Source organism: Myxocyprinus asiaticus, chromosome 28 (assembly GCF_019703515.2).
Source record: "Myxocyprinus asiaticus isolate MX2 ecotype Aquarium Trade chromosome 28, UBuf_Myxa_2, whole genome shotgun sequence".
NCBI lineage: Eukaryota > Metazoa > Chordata > Actinopteri > Cypriniformes > Catostomidae > Myxocyprinus > Myxocyprinus asiaticus.
This window is the reverse complement of record NC_059371.1, coordinates 40,271,087-40,288,185: the sequence shown is the minus strand read 5'-3', so window position 1 is coordinate 40,288,185 and position 17,099 is coordinate 40,271,087. Positions and strand designations below refer to the sequence as shown.

The following is a 17,099-nucleotide window of genomic DNA, read 5'->3' as shown; positions in this document are numbered from 1 at the left end:
CAGCTTTTTCTAATTATTTATTTAAACAATAATAGCGGCACATTAGTTATGTGAAACAATATGAAGCACAAACTGTTTAAAAGAACAAAATAATAAAACAGTAAGGCTCTCGCTCGAAACGGCTGCTCATTTACACCTGTCCTAATTCAACAAATGGCGCCACCAAAAAAAACAATGTCAAATGGGGCACAACTATTGCCATTTCTAGACTAGCAAAGGCAGACCAAACCAAACCCATTTTTTAAATAAAACAAAGTGCTGTATAAATGGAAAATAAAAAAGACCTCTCCACAATAAACTGAAACCCTACTGGTTTGTATTTAAGAAAATTAACATATCTACATGGGCAGGAGTGAGTTGTGAGCACGGTAAAATACTCTTAAACTCACCACAACAGGGGTGAGTCGTGCGCGCGATTTGTTCACTGTAAGTCCAGCTGCAGAAAACACCCTCTCTGATGGCACCGATGTCCCTGGGATGTACAAATATTGCCTGGCCAACTTGGCCAGCCACGGGAATCCTTCGCTTTCCACCAGTTAGTGGGGTTTATATCCAGAGGAGCGAGCTTGTTACCAAGGAAGTTATGTACCTCGGTTTCAGCACTGCTGGATGCATTTGAAATGTACTGGTCCCCAAGGAGTAGTACTATGGCTGTAGCAGTGCTGTTCTTTGGCCGAGTCGCGGTTACCCGTTCATTAGAGGTCGGTATTCTTCACCCCTGCTGACGTGACCCAGTTCATCAGTAGCGGTGGTCACATCACCAAATGGCACTGCTACTGCCAGCTCTAGCAGCTTAGCATTGGCAAGTAGTCTATTTTCTGAAGTAAGAAATCCAAGGTGTTTGTGGTGAGTGTCTAACATTGATGCAATCAGTGCTGGTGATTACACCAAGTCCAGGGACTGAACCTGTGCACACAAATAATAGCTACACTTGAGTAGCAGTTCGGACTAAGCCAATTAATTATTTTAAACAAATTGTTAGGCGTAACATAACATGTTTATGCAAAAATTACATTGCAACGATGAAATAATAATCTGGGATAACTAGGGTAAATTAAGCAATGCAATTAGTGCAGGTAATTACCTTCATTCGTTCATCCAGCGAGGCCCGGACTTTGGACTTGAACTCCACGAGCTGGCTGCTGTCACCCTCTTTTCTTAGTAGGTGGGAATTGATCAGACTGAAGGTGATTGGGTACATGTTGGAGATTGAGACCTCTTTTTCGGCAGACATAATGGTAGTGTTACACCTGAGTGTTCCCAAGACTGGCGCTACATCCTCCATAAGATGCCAGTATTCATCTTTCAGTTCCAAAACTCTGGCATCTTGGAGTTTGGTCACTGTGCGATCAGACAGCACAGCAGTAACTGCCCAGCGCTGCTCCAACAGTCTTTCAAACATCTCGCAGACCAAGTTCCATCTTGTTTTGCAGGACTGTATATCCGGTGAGCTGGTAGTTTAATTTGTTGCTGCTTGCTCTCCAGTGCTTTGGTAGCAACGGTGCTATGATTGAAGTGGCTTACTAGCTTCCCAGCTGCAGCAATGTCCCGTGCACATAGCTGGCAAATCCATCATTAATGGCCAAATTTAAAGTGTGCGCGAAGCATGGGACAGAATGCCAGTTAGCACGAGTGGGACTGTTTGCCGCTACGATATTTTTTGCTTTGTCATGGACACAGGCTGTCACTCGACCAGCTAGCCCCCATGTCCACACAGCCTCGTTCAACTTTTCAGCTAGATTGTCTGCTGTGTGTCTGACTGACATGGCCTCGGTTAGCAGGACCGCTGATTTCAAATGCCAGTCTTCATCGATGTAGTGGCATGTAACTGTGATGTAACTCTCTGCAATTAACGTAGTCCAACAGTCAGTCGTTATAGCCACCTTGTCGGCTGATAATAACTGCGCCCTAAGATAGTCTTTCTTTTCATTGTACCGCTACTCAATGCAGCTAGTAATTGTATTTCTTGAGGGGATGCAGTAGCCTGGCTCAATGTAGTTCAGTAGCTCACGAAATCCCTCGCCGTCCACCACGCTTATAGGCATCATGTCCTTTTCCACCATAAAGCATAGCCTCTGAGTTATTGCCTCTGCACGCACATCACTACAGCCTCTTCTAGCTAACATCGACATGACAGTTTGTTGGGAGGACAGTTTTCCACTTTCGACTTGCACTGCAACTGTCGGGTGCTGACTTTTCAGGTGGTACAACAATGACGTTGTACCGGAGCTGTATTTTAAGATGGTGTCGCAATATTTACATTGAGCATTGTCCTCTTTTACAGTGTAATGCTCCCACGCTGGACTATGTTTTGCCCTCTTCATCTTGCCTCACCATTTACTGACCGCTTCTTTATTGCGTGCCAGTATTTTTTCTCAACTGCAAATGTGAAGTACGCCCTCGTGTGGTATAAAAGTTGACATAAGCTACATGTGCTCCGGAGAAATGGTACATACATTTGTGCTCAAAAGTTTGCATACCCTGGCAGAAATTTTGAAATTTTGGCACTGATTTTGAAAATATGACTAATCATGCAAAAAAAAACTATCTTTTATTTAAGGGTAACGATCATATGAAGCCATTTATTATCACATAGTTGTTTGGCTCCTTTTTAAATCATAATCATCCCGCTTCCTTTGATCGAGGTCCCCTTCGAAAGAATTGCCATGGACCTCATTGGGCCATTAGAGCAGACGACACACGGGCATCACTTTGTGTTCTGAGCGAGATCTGAGAGCGGTAAGGAGTTCCACCTGTGGGTGTTATCTCTAACAGCTGTTTGTGTTTTGCAGTGAGAGTGGAGAGGGATAAAAAGGGGCAGTCCAGACAGAGAGGGGAGAGAGAGAACGACACACGAAGTTAGCTGTGCGTGTGTGTGTGCCTGTGCTGAAAAGCCATTAGTGTATGAAATAAAAACTTGTGGATTGTTTAACCGGCTCCCGCTTCCTCCTTGTCAAGAGAGTTAACAACATTGTCACAATGACACATACTTACGGACAGTATGTGATAGATGTTTTATTGATATTTGCCATTTTATCATACAAAACAGTTTAAAGCTACAGGGAACTGTTGAGGAAAGAGAAAGTAAATGAAACACGCAAGCACTCTAAATATCATGAGCTCATGCGCATCTGTCACGGCTCTGATACACGAGACCGTTTAAATGAGACATTGTACACCAATCTATTATTTTAGTAACATGATGGCACGTTACTACAAAACAAACTGTGATTGTAAATAAACAGACTAAATAATTATAACCTCTTTTTGCATAAACTTTAAACAAGACTCCAATTATGTGCATCCCGAATGTAAGGCTGAAACGATTAGTCGACGTTATCGATGACAAAACGTTCCATCGTCGAACAGTTGTTTGATCTCATTTAACGCAACATGAGATCATTTGAAATGCTAATGATGACGCAGGAGAGCAGCACTTCAGCTTGCACTTGATCGAGGAGAGGAAGAAAGAACAGCTCACAGTTCAGACGCACTCCAAACTTTCCAAACAGATTAAGGTAATGTAGATTGCAAAGTGAGGGAATTATAATACAAAAATACAAATTAAAGTAAATTTGCCGTACCTGGTGAGCAATTCTTGCCTGTCAGAGCGTCTAAAAAACTAAGCAACCCAGCATTATATCTTTAATGCATCCTTTATTAAAGAGGCCCTATTATGCTTTTTGGGATTTTACCTTTCCTTTAGTGTGTAATATAGCTGTTTGTGCATGTAAAATGTCTGCAAATATACAAAGCACAAAGTCCACACCAAAGGGAGTTACTCTCTCCCACAGAAAACACTGCTCCTGAACTACCTGATAGCTACGACACTATGTAACACATTTGAATAATGCCCGCCTCAGGAATGCGCTGCTGAGGAAAGCGGTCGACCAAGCGGTCGACCAATCACAACAGACTGGGCCAGTTGACCAATCAGAGCAGACTGGGCTTTTCAGAAAAGGGGGCTTTAAAGAGACGGGAGCTACAACAGAGTGTTTCAGACAGAGGATGAAAAGAGGTGCTGCAGCAGTGTACAGTATGAGAAAAATTATGTGTTTTTTGAACATTAAAGAATGGAAACCTATTCTAGTAGACCCCCAAAATAAAATTATGAACCTGTAAATTAGCATAATATGGGCTCTTTAAAGTTCAAATAATAAGGAAGTTGGTTGTATAAATAAGCACAAATTCCAAAACTGCCATTTCTCTGTGCGGTCAGAGCTGCTTATACGGGTCACGTGAAAAACTGCGCGAGAGTGTTTCAAACATCTCCCGGCTGAAACACTGTCTTGTGCGGAGACACTCATCACTGGCATGCACTTGCTGCAGCTAGATTCTAATGTGATTGCTTGCGACGTAGTGAATCATAATATATGTGTCACGGTTATAACCGCCAAGTGGGGCACAGTAATATATATGATTTTGGGAGTGAACCACCAAACTATAGTTTTTATGTTGCTAATATAAATTTTACTTTATCCCAGCGTTCTGTCACAAACTCACAGAAACAAATGAATGGGTTTTGTATTTTTATGTAAAATCAAATGTTTGAACCCTGGTATGAATAAACTGATCAATGATAATCCATGGAAATGAGCATGACTTAAAATTAAACAAAATGAAAATAATACAATAAACAAAACTATGATAAGACACTTAATCAGACACGCATGAGAGATATGAATGAGCATAAATCAACAGAGAGATAAAGGCATTGATGACAAAATGAATAGAAAAAAGCTTATCTGATCGGTTCAGTGTTGTAGCTGAATGTCCGTGTTTAAGTATTGAGTGAATGCGCTGAGCAATGGAATAGTCAATGTCTATGATGATGAAAAGTCCTGCTGATGATAACAAATCCCATGAGTAAAAGAAAAATATATAATCCAAACTGGTAATAGTCCTTCCCGCCTGAGTCGATACTTGTTTGCGGCAAAGTTTACAGACTGGGTAACCATCAACATTGATGGTGCCTCGTGGGTATTTTACATAGCCAAGTAATCCCCGTCACTGGACTTAAATTTCTGTGGCGGCGGAAATAAAGGTTCAGGCTTGGACATGTCTGTATGTTGCGCAATAAATCATCTCTTATTGTTTCTTTTGAGTTAAACTGTTAAGAGCTGCAATAGAGTCTGAACAAATGTCAACTCTCTCAGGCCTTTCCTCTTCTATCCATTGTAATCCAAAAATTATGGCGACTATTTCAGATGTAAATACAGATATTCTATCATTAATTCTTTTTCATATGACTACATCAAATTCAGGTATGTACACTCCTGTTCCTACATGTTGACTCCCTGGATCTTTAGATCCATCAGTAAATACTGATATTAGTATATAGTTTTAATAATTCTTTTTCACATAATCTTGAACAAAATATCCAATGTTATCCACATTCCATTCAGTCCATTCTCTCTTCTGCTCCACAAGTTGCAAGTCCACCTTGGGCACTGGAAATATCCATGGAGGAACATTACCCCATACAGTATTTGGTCCATAATCTAACCTATTTAAACCAAATTCTTCAGCTGCTGCATGAATATTCCAACCAAATCCTTTACATTTTCATTGTTGTGAATATTCCCAACAATCACACAGCACATTTGTTGCAGGCTGTTCCTCTCCAGATCCCTTTAACTTAACCCAATATCCCAGTGACAATTTGAACGTCTTAAATATAATGGTAATTCATCAGCTTCCACCAGTATTGCATTAGTAGGAGTTGTTTTAACCTCACCAAAACGGAGTCTTAGGGCTCTAAACTGTATTCTGTCTAGTTTTTTCAATACACTCTTGGCTGCTGCTCCATATACCATACACCGATAATCAATATATGACCGTATTAAGGCCCTATAAATACTCAGTGCCTGAGCGAGCACTCGAACTTGGGAAGAAGCAGAGACACAGCTCTTCAAGAGATCCAGCCAACAGCCTACAAGCAAGCAACACTCGACATCACAACACACACACCTATACTGACGGAGGGTAAACTTATCATGTTATTTTAGAGGTCTGGTTGAATGTCAATCCAGGGAGAGGGGAAGCTGTAAGGATTCATCCCTGGGTGACAATTAGGTCTAACAGCTGTTTCTTGTTGCAGTAATTTGGGAAGAGAGATAAGAGGAGTGCACGGCAGAGCCCAGGGAGAGAGAGAGAGCCTCACAGCAGTGCAAACATGTTAGAGTGTTAAACCCATACCACTGAGTGTTTATTGTGAATAAAGAATGTGAAGATACCTGAACCACGCTTCCTCATTCCCTCAGCGACCAGTCCTGTTGCAGTGGTGCCGAAACCTGGAAACCTTGAGAAAGACAATATGCCGTCATGGAGCCTCACCACTGGCTGAAGTCATCAAGTCCCTCACCAGCCTGCACCAGGTGCAACACCTGCTTGAGCTGCATCGAGATCAAGACCAGTGCTTCCAGGCGATTCTCTGGGCTCAAGCAGAGGATCGGAGGTGCTCCGGAGCTTCATACACCGGAAGCAAAGCTCGGCCGCAGCCCCAAACCCAACACCTTCCATGCCCCCACTCACCCTGATGAAAATAGGCCCGCACGATGAACAAGAGGCTTTTCTCGGCTTGTTTGAGCGAACGGCGGATCTCTGGAAATGGCCGAAATCAGAGTGGGCGGCCCGCCTCCTGCTGCTGTTGTCTGGGGATGTCCAGCTTGTGGCCCAACACCTGCCTGCAGCGAACCTCCTGTATGAGGACTTGAAGAAAGCCATCTTGCAATGGGTAGGCCGCAGCCCTGAGCAACAACGACAGCACTTCTGCTCGCTGATGCCGAGCGAGCATGGCCGTCCGTTTGTCCAACATCTTTGTGACGCCTGCCAGAAGGGGTTGCTGGCAGAGGAGTGCAATGCAGAGGGAGTCATCGATCTGGTGGTGCTGGAGCAGTTCGTCCTTTGTCTGCCAACCGGAACAGCAGCAGGGGTCCAGTGCCACTACCCGGCATCGCTGGAAGAGGCCGTCCAGCTGGCTGAGGACCATATGGTGGCATACCCGGGGTGGAGCAGCCCTTGGTTTCTCTCTCTCCTCACTCTCTTTCTCTTCACTCTACCTCTCTCTCTCTCGCTTCCCCTCTACCCCGTCCCCCCGTGTCTGGTCCCAGCCACACCCCATTTCCCAGGAATGAGTTGGAGTTGCAGGGAGCCGGGGTACTTCCATGACCAATGCCCTGTGATGGAACTGGGAGTATTGGTCCGGGTCCCAGACACCCCAAGGGCCACCCCTGATCGATCTGGAATGTACCGCATACCTATGAGTATCAGGAGAATTACATATCAAGCCTTGGTGGATACTGATTGTAATCAAACCACTATCCATCAATGTTTGGTTCAAGACAAGGCTTTGTGCATGGGGCGGAAGGTGAAGGTGAGGTGTGTGCATGGAGATATTCAAAGTTACCCTACAGTGACAGTCACTATTCAATTTCGGGGACAAAAACATAGTGTCGAGGCTGCGGTTAATTCCTGCCTCACCCATCCACTAATTTTGGAAACGAACTGGCCGGCATTTACAGCCCATTAGAACGGGAAGCACGTGGACATCGCTTTGTGTTAGTTCTGGTGGATTACGCAATGCGATGCCCGGAAGCAGTGCCTTTGCGCAACATTTCATCACACAGTTTTCCGAAGGAAATCCTCACTGATTAAGGCACTACATTCATGTCACGTACACTTCGTGAACTGTATGAATTATTGGGTTTTAAATAAATTCGCACCAGTGTTTACCACCCACAAACATATGGGTTGGTGGAACAATTTAATAAAACCCTGAAAAATATGATTTGTAAGTTTGTGCACGAGGACATTAGGAATTGGGATAAGTGGCTCGAAGCCCTATTATTTGCAGTTCGAGAGGTTCCACAAGCCTCTACAGGGTTTTCACCGTTTGAGATACTGTATGGGTGCCCATAACATTGAGTGTTTATTGTGAATAAAGAGTGTGAAGATACCTGAACCACGCTTCCTCATTCCCTCAATACCCATTCCTGTTACAACTAATTAATGAGAGAAAATTTGCTTTTTTTTACTGTGGGACCAAAACCAGCACTCTGTACCTTTACGAGTGTGCATGCATGTTAAACAGCATCTACGCTACACCGAGAGAGACGATGAGAGTCAGTGATGCATGAAGAGACATAGTCCAACAGAAAGAAACTGTTGATTTCTTGTGTTCCAATGTGTGGATTACTTATTTTGACCAACATGATACAATTTTGCACACAGTGAACACGGAATGTGAAGGATACTTAAAATGGTGTGCAAGATGTGCAATCCCGCTCCGAGATAAATAAAGTGTAGGGGTTTCTGCTATTTTCTACACATTGGTAATTGCTGCTGCTAAGACACATGGAAAAGAGTGTGGACAGTTCTAGGAGAGCACACTCGATATCTGCACACTCTTGCGTGCACACGCAACTGTGCCTTATCATGACCAGTATATTATGCACTCGCGAATCTTTGCAAACTAAAAAGAATCATGCTCGCTTGTCTCTGAGTACTTGGTTAGAAGACTTTGTTCACTCCGTGTATTTTTTGTGCTCTCTCACTTGTTGCCTGATTGGGCAAGTGACAAGTCTAGCAACTGGCCCTAATCCATCACACTGGCCCCGGGCCATCAGGCAGTCCTTATTGTCGAGCCCTGAATACCTTAAATTTAAAATAACAAAAGAAGACTTTAAGCAGAAACTTTAATCCAGAGTCACTGACACTGCAGAACTGTTATGACTCTGGAAATATTTAAATAAAAATATTATGGATGCACCGATCGATTGGCTGCCCATCTAAATCGACCGATCTTCATCTTAAATCTGTTATCGGCCCTGCCACTTACTGGGCAGAGAGGAGAAAGAAAAGAGAAGAATTAATAAATCATATTTGCACAACAACCCAGTAGTTGGAGATAAGCAGGAATAACGCAAATCAGCAAAAAAATAAATACCTCTCGTGAACGAGCATAGGAGGTCAGTGAATGTGTATTTTAATAGTAAAAAAGGAATTAAATATTGATCTGTTTCTCATCCACACCTATAATATCGCTCATGAAGATGTAGATTTAATCACTGGAATCTTATGGATTACTTTTATTCTGCCTTTATGTGATTTTTGGAGCTTCAAAATTCTGGCCACAATTCACACCACTGTATGGACTTACAGAGCTGAGATACTCTTCTAAAAATCATTGTGTTCTGCAGTAAAAAGAAAGTCATACAAATCTGGGATGGCTTGAGGGTGAGTAAATGATGAGAGAATTTTCATTTTTGGGTGAACTATCCCTTTAACAGACAACTGAGCACTTCTAAAACAACAATAAAACAATGAGGAAGTTGACTGTCTTCAAAATGTAAAACAACATTAAAGGAAGAAACATACCTGAAGGAATAAAATCATCTTCATCACTCTGTTGTTCCTCTTCTGTGGTTTCATCATCATTTTCATCACTCTGTTGTTCCTCTGTTGTGGTTTCTCCTCTCATCTTCCTCAGTTTCCTGCAGTCCAGCAGCTTCACTGAAAACATCTTCACTGGTGTCTGCAGCATCTGCTGTTCATCATCTTCTTCATCACTCCGTTGTTCCTCTGTTGTGTTTTCTTCTTTAATCTCCTCTTGCATCATTTCAATCTTCACTGGTGTCTGCAGCATCTGCTGTTCTCCAGCATTACAGACAGAAGTCAGAGACTCTGTGGAGGTTTGATCACCCTGATCACTGTCACACACACTCTCCTGAGCATCAGTAAAGAGTAAAGTGAGCTGTGAGTCCTGTGTGTCTCTGGATCTCTGTTCAGAGAGTTTGTCCAGTAGTCGCTGTGGTGTGGACTGATCTCTGCCGCTCCACACTGAATCCTGACATTCTGTGGAGGTCCCATCAGTCACACACACTGAAGATTGACAGGAAACCTTTTCCAGCTCCTGACAAATACAACACAATCACATCTGTCCTGTTCATCATGACAGAGTCAAAGTCATATATCATATTATTTGAATCCTAACAAACCAGTGTTGGGGAGTAGCTGTCAACAAGTTGCCACGCTTCTGACTTAACTAAATTTTTCAGTAGCTTGACAGTAGCTCAGCTTAGGGTTAGGGTTAGCTGTAAAGAAAGCGCGCACTCTTTCAAAATACTTCTTTTTTTTTTTTTTTTTTTTTTACGTTCTCTTATTAATACTAGTGCCCGACCGATATATCGGTCGACCGATATTAGCGACCAATATTAGCCTTTCACCAATATATCGGTATCGCCGTATTTGTTTACCAATATGCGAAGATATGAAAACTTTTTTCAGAACATATTATGCAGAAAACAATGCTTTAGAATTGGTGTCATAACGTAGTTTGTCCAGCAGAGTGTGCTCCGATTCCACTGACAGGGTGGAGTTAAGTAACTATTATGTGAAATACATACTGGAAAGTAAATAAACAATGTCCCCATCATTTTCCCTTTTCAATACAACTAATATAATGTTAACCCTGTCAATGACTACCATGTCACTCATGTTTATTACATCTGTTTGCTGTTAGCCAGCTATAGTTTGTCAGTGCAGTCAGTAACGTAGCAGACTGAAAGGTAAACATCAGAGCATCTTTTTGCCGCTCAGCAGACAAAAGTGCAGTGGTGGATTGTGTCTGTTGAGTGTTGATTTCACGCTATGTTGTTACCTAGTTGGTGAGACGCAATGCTGGTCCGTCTTTTACTCTCCATGACAATGAGCTTATAGCGAACTAGCTAACCATGTGGCTACTTTCATTGCTTGTCAGCTGAGTGGAAGCTAATGTGTAAACATGTATTCACCAAACTGTTTTGTTTAGGATTCACAGTTTGGTACCCCCTTCAAGCGAACAATTCCAGTCGTTGCATTTATAAAATGTAATATTTAAAAGTCTGTTTTTCCACCGTTGAAAGTTTCCCCTGAACTTGTATAGCAGAATACAGTGTAACACCGCTGCCACTGTTCAATTCTTGATTCGGCGGATGTAAATGCTTCCTGTGTTACAACCTGCCCCTAATTGACTGGCAGTCACTGGCTTTAAACGAACAGTTTAATAGTTAGAATTTGACTGACACTAAACAGTACTACTGATGTTTATTTAGCTATTTTATTTTTATTTATTCTTTATTTAAATGGTCAGATACTGACTGATACTAAACATACAGTATCAAATCAAATCACTTTATTGTCACACAACCATATACACAAGTGCAACAGTGGGTGAAAGTCTTGTGTGCAGTTCTGAGCAACATAGCAGTCATGACAGTGACAAGACATATACCAATTTACAATAACATCAGATTACACAACACAATTTACATATCTAATATACACATAATTAAACAACACAATATATTTTTATTTATTCTTTATTTTAATGGTCTGCATTTGAGTGATACTAAACAGAACCGATGTTTATTTAGCTATTTATTTTATTTTTATTTATTATTTATTTTCATGGTCAGTACAGCAAAGAGTTACAGATGTTATAAACAGATGTGGCTTGTCGTGTTTCTTTCATGAAACAAACAGAGTATGAGAAACTGTTACACATGATTACTTAAAGCAAATACTCACATTTAAAACAAGCCCAAAACCACCATGACACGATGTGTAGATGAGGGACTGTAATCTTCACGGAGCGCGTTTCACATCTGAACCAGTTACTGGAGGGAGGCCGGCTGCTCCTAGTGCCTGCCGGATTCACCTTCTGTTAGTGCGACTTATACAGTGATGTGACTTATGTGTTTTTTTTTTTTTTTTCACTCAACAACATGATTTTGACCCGGTGCGACTTATAGTCGTAGTTATATATAGTCATAGTTATTCCCGGAAAATACGGTACATAATACATAAATAAAACATTTATTTGCTGTGGCACTGCAAGAATTAATTTGCAAGAACAAATCTACAAATTGGAAAAGATGCAAAACCCAAATAGCGCTCGTTACCCGTGACCTCATTTTACAGCATACCTATAAGACTTGTATTTTTTGTGTAGCCAAATTTCAAACATTACGAGTAAACATGCTACTCAGACAGACAGAAAACATAGACAAGCTCTTAAAAAGGAAAACTATCAACGATGATTATGTGGGATAGTGGTGTACAATGGGATTTTTTATTCATAAAAAATGGCAAAAGATTTTATTGGAAACACTGTACTACGCCAGGTCATTTTTAACTGAAAATGTTGACAATATCGAGACAACATAAAATATACTACATTTCAGGGATATTTCAACTAATATGATAAAATTAGAACATGATGGAAATTTTACAACTCAGTCTGTCAGATATTTGTAGCGCAACCTCTCAATCCTCTACAGGCGCGTTGGAGAATTAATCGCCATTGGCTAGTAAATTTTTGTTTTAACTCGCTAGACTTTTGACAACATGTAAGAGTTATGCAACTGAAAACTAAAAAAGATATTAAGAAAACCAAGAAGGGGCATCATCATAAATAATATATTTATATATTATACACTATCGGTCAAAAGTTTTGAAACACTTGACTGAAATGTTTCTCATGATCTTAAAAATCTTTTGATCTGAAGGCGTATGCTTAAATGTTTGGAATTAGTTTTGTAGACAAAAATATAATTGTGCCACCATATTAATTTATTTCATTATAAAACTAAGCATTTCAAAACTTTTGACCGGTTGTGTATACATACACAGTGCCTTGCAGAAGTATTCAGACCCCGAATTACAAATGGTACACTGAAATTTCATTCTGATTGATATGTTATTTTAAAACACTGAAACTCAAACAATTATTGTAAGGTGACATTGTTTTTTGTGGGGGGGCGCAATATTTTTACGAAAGATAAAAAACTGAAATATCTTGCTTGCATAAGTATTCAACCCCCACACATTAATATTTGGTCGAGCCACCTTTTGCTGCAATAACTGCTTTAAGTTTTTTGGGGTACATATGTACCAGCTTTGCACACAGGGACGAAGTGATTTTGGCCCATTCTTCTCGGCAGATTTGCTCCAGGATGTTCAGGTTGGTTGGGTGACTGCAATTTTCAAAAAAAGCCACAGATTCTCAGTAGGAATAAGATCAGAACTTTGATTGGGCCAATGTAGGACATTTATCTTTTTGTTCTTGAGCCACTCCAATGTTGCTTTGGCCTTGTGCTTGCGATCACTGTCATGCTGAAAGGTGAATTTCCTCCCAAGCTTCAGTTTTTTAGTGGACTGAAGCAGGTTCTCTTGCAGTATTTCCCTATGTCTTGCTCCATCCATTCTTGCTTCAATTCTAACAAGATGCCCAGTCCCTGCTGATGAGAAGCACCCCCACAGCATGATGCTGCCACCACCATACTTCACTGTAGGGGTGGTGTGTCTTGAGGCATTGCAAGTGTTAGGTTTGCGCCACACATAGCGCTTTGAGTTTTGGCCAAAAAGCTCTATCTTGGTCTCATCTGACCACAAAACCTTCTCCTGAATCGCAGCTGGGTCACTCACATGCTTTCTGGCAAACTCCAGACATGCTTTCAGATGGTACTTTTTGAGTAACAGCTTCTTTCTTGCTACCCTCCCATACAGGCCAACTTTATGCAGTGCTCTTGATATGGTTAACTGGTGCACCATTACTCCACTCCCAGTCAATGAACTCTGTAGCTCCTTCAAAGTGATTGTTGGCCTCTCTGTGGCTTCTCTCACAAGTCTCCTTTTTGTTAGAGTGCTGAGTTTTGAGGGACGGCCTTTTCTTGGCAGTGCCTGGGTGGTATGGGGCAGCTTCCACTTCCTGATTATTGATCCAACTGTGCTCACTGGGATATCCAAACATTTGGATATTATTTTGTACCCTTTCCCTAATCTATGTATTTTTATTACTTTATCTCTAACTTCTATGGAATGCTCTTTGGTCTACATTTTCCTTCAGATTCACAGCCTGACCAATGATCCTTCAACAATGGGTTTTTTAATCCAGAAAATGTGATTGCAACTTTAATGATTCACAGGTGGATGCCAATGGTAATGTAATTGTGTCCTCGTTAGAGCAATTTATTTCATCGGTGTAACCTGGCAGCTTTCACGGCACAGGGGTTGAATACTTATGCAAGCAAGATATTTCATTTTTTTTTTTTTTTGTTTATATTTCCCAATATAAAACCAATGTCACCTAACAATAGTTGATTTTGAGTTCAGTGTTTTAAAATAAAATAATAAAACAGAATGAAATTGCATTGCACCATTTGTAATTCAGTACTATGAGATAATTGGTCAGGGGTCTGAATACTTTTGCAAGGCACTGTATAAATATATATATATATGTATGTATATGTATATATTTAAGCAATATCACATGAGCAAGAGTGCGATATGGCCGCAGTGCTGATTTAGGGCCATATAGCATGATTGCGAGTGTGATATTGCTTATATACAACAGTTCAATGAACAAGTACATTTAAAAAAAAATAGGAAAAACTGAGTACGGTCATAAAAATGCATTTGTGCATGGAACTACTTTATTACGCGGCGGATCAGAATCTGCTGTTGCTGGTTCAAACCACATGATTGGAAGGATGCATATCGCTCTGTTCCTAGAGCAGCTTTGGGACTATCTGATCACTGTCTGGTTCATCTTCCAACCTACAGACAGGAATTAAAATCTGCTAAGCCTGTATTAAGGAATGTAAAGAGATGGACCAACAAAGCAGAGCTGGAACTACAAGCCTGCTTTGACTGCACTGATTGGAGTGTTTTTGAGGCTGCAGACACCAATCTGGACGAGCTCACAGATACTGTTACATCATATATCAGTTTTTGTGAGGATATGTGCATTCTTACTAGGACTTATTTAACATTTAACAACGACAAACCATGGTTTACAGTGGAACTCAGGCAGCTTCGTCAGGTCAAAGAGGATGCTTACAGAGTTGGGGATAAAGTCTTGTACAATCAGGCCAGGAACACACTGAATAAGGGAATCAGAGTGGCTAAAAGAAGATACTCTGAGAAGCTGAAAAACAAGTCTTCAGCTAACGACCCTGCATCAGTGTGGAGTGGCATGAAACAACTTACGAATTACAGGACTCCTGCCCCCAACCCTGTGGTGGACCAACAACTGGCTGACGACCTGAATGTGTTCTACTGTAGATTTGAAAGGCCCACTCTCACACCCCACACCCACTCTGACCTTCACTTCACACAAACACCAACACTTCCTGCAACCCCCCCTCCTCCCCCCTCCTGCTACTCAACCTGCACTTAAGATCTGTGAAGATGATGTGAGACGCGTCTTTCGACTACAAAGGATAAGGAAAGCACAGGGCCCAGATGGCGTTTCACCTGCATGTCTTAGATCCTGTGCCAACCAGCTGGCCCCCATCTTCACACAGATCTTCAATAGATCACTGGAGCAGTGTGAATTCCCATGCTGCTTCAAACGTCCCACTATCATCCCCATCCCAAAGAAACCAAAAATCGTCTGTGGTCATGAAATCATTTGAGAGACTGGTGTTGGCCCACCTGAAGAACATCACTGTACCATTTCTAGATCCCCTTCAATTTGCTTATCGAGCAAACAGGTCTGTGGATGATGCAGTCAACATGGGATAGCATCATATTCTGCAACATCTGGACAGAACAGGGACATATGCAAGAATCCTTTTTGTGTACTTCAGTTTGGCTTTCAACACCATAATCCCAGCTATACTCCAGAATAAATTACACCAACTCTCTGTTCCCTTTTCTGTCTGTCAGTGGATTACCAGCTTTCTGACGGACAGGCAGCAGCTTGTGAGACAGGGGAAACTCACTTATAGCACCTGTACAATCAGCACTGGTCAACCCCACTACTCTTCTCCCTCTACACCAACGACTGCATCGCCAAGGACCCCTCTGTCAAGCTCCTAAAGTTTGCAGATGACACCGTCATCGGCCTCATCCGAGATAACGATGAGTCTGTATACAGAAGGGAGGTTAAACAGCTGGCTGTCTGGTGCAGTCAAAACAACCTTGAGCTGAACACACTCAAAACGGTGGAGATGATTGTGGACTTTAGGAGGAACACCCCAACACTGACCCCCCTCACCATTCTAAACAGCACTGTGGCAGCAGTGGAGTCATTCAGGTTCCTGGGCACTACCATCTCACAGGACCTGAAGTGGGAGACACACATTGACTCCACTGTGAAAAAGGCCCAGCAGAGGTTGTACTTCCTTTGCCAGCTGAGGAAATTCAACCTGCCACAGGCGCTGCTGATACAGTTCTACTCAGCAGTCATTGAGTCTGTCCTCTGCACTTCAATATCTGTCTGGTTTGGTTCAGCTGCGTAATCAGACATCAGAAGACTACAAAGGACAGTTCGGACTGCTGAGAGGATTATTGGTTGCCCCCTGCCACCCCTTCAAGAACTATACACTTCCAGAGTGAGGAAAAAGGCTGGAAAAATCACTCTGGACCCCACTCACCCTGCCCACTACCTTTTTGAACTGTTGCCTTCTGGCCGACGCTTCTGAGCTCTGAGCACCAGAACCGTCAGGCACAGGAACAGTTTTTTCCCTCAGGCTATCCATCTCATGAACAGTTAAATTGCCCCATTGAGCAATAACTATGTGCAATACACAGTTTATTCTTTCTTATATTTATCCAACACATCCAACACCTTCTGCCATTTCATTCCTCTGGAAAAAAAAAAATTTGCACTGTACATAACAGATTTGTATTTACACTGTACATAACAGATTGTATTAGATTTGCACTACCCATGTGTATGTTTGTATGTGTGTGTCTGTATGTATGTGTATAATTATTTTTTATTTTTTATTATCATCTGTGTTATTGCTGCTGTTTTTGTATTGTTTTTGTATGGTTGTACACTGGAAGCTCCTGTCACCAAGACAAATTCCTTGTATGTGTAAGCATACTTGGCAATAAAGCTCATTCTGATTCTGATGCGTCCAAGCCTCTGTTAGTAATTCAAAAATTTCACTTCTGAAATAGTATCACAGCTTGTGCTGTTTCTAACAAGTTATTGGATAAACAAGGATGGATGGATGGATAGATATGTGTGTGTGTGTGTGTTTGTGTGTGTGAGAGAGAGAGAGAGAGAGAGAGAGACGGAGCGTGTGCGATCACCTGTTGCCACA

General features: G+C 41.7%; 2 protein-coding genes and 1 pseudogene across 2 annotated transcripts in view; all 3 read right to left on the bottom strand.

Moving 5' to 3' along the window:
- The window catches only part of LOC127418854 (zinc finger protein 271-like), a 54,644-nt pseudogene extending 44,971 nt beyond the window's left edge, over window positions 1-9,673 (bottom strand).
- LOC127418537 (zinc finger protein 91-like) overlaps window positions 1-17,099 on the bottom strand; it is a 275,803-nt gene that overhangs the window by 168,380 nt on the left and 90,324 nt on the right. The window lies entirely within an intron of this gene.
- Window positions 1-17,099, bottom strand: part of LOC127418769 (zinc finger protein 883-like) — a 121,957-nt gene that overhangs the window by 68,354 nt on the left and 36,504 nt on the right. The window lies entirely within an intron of this gene.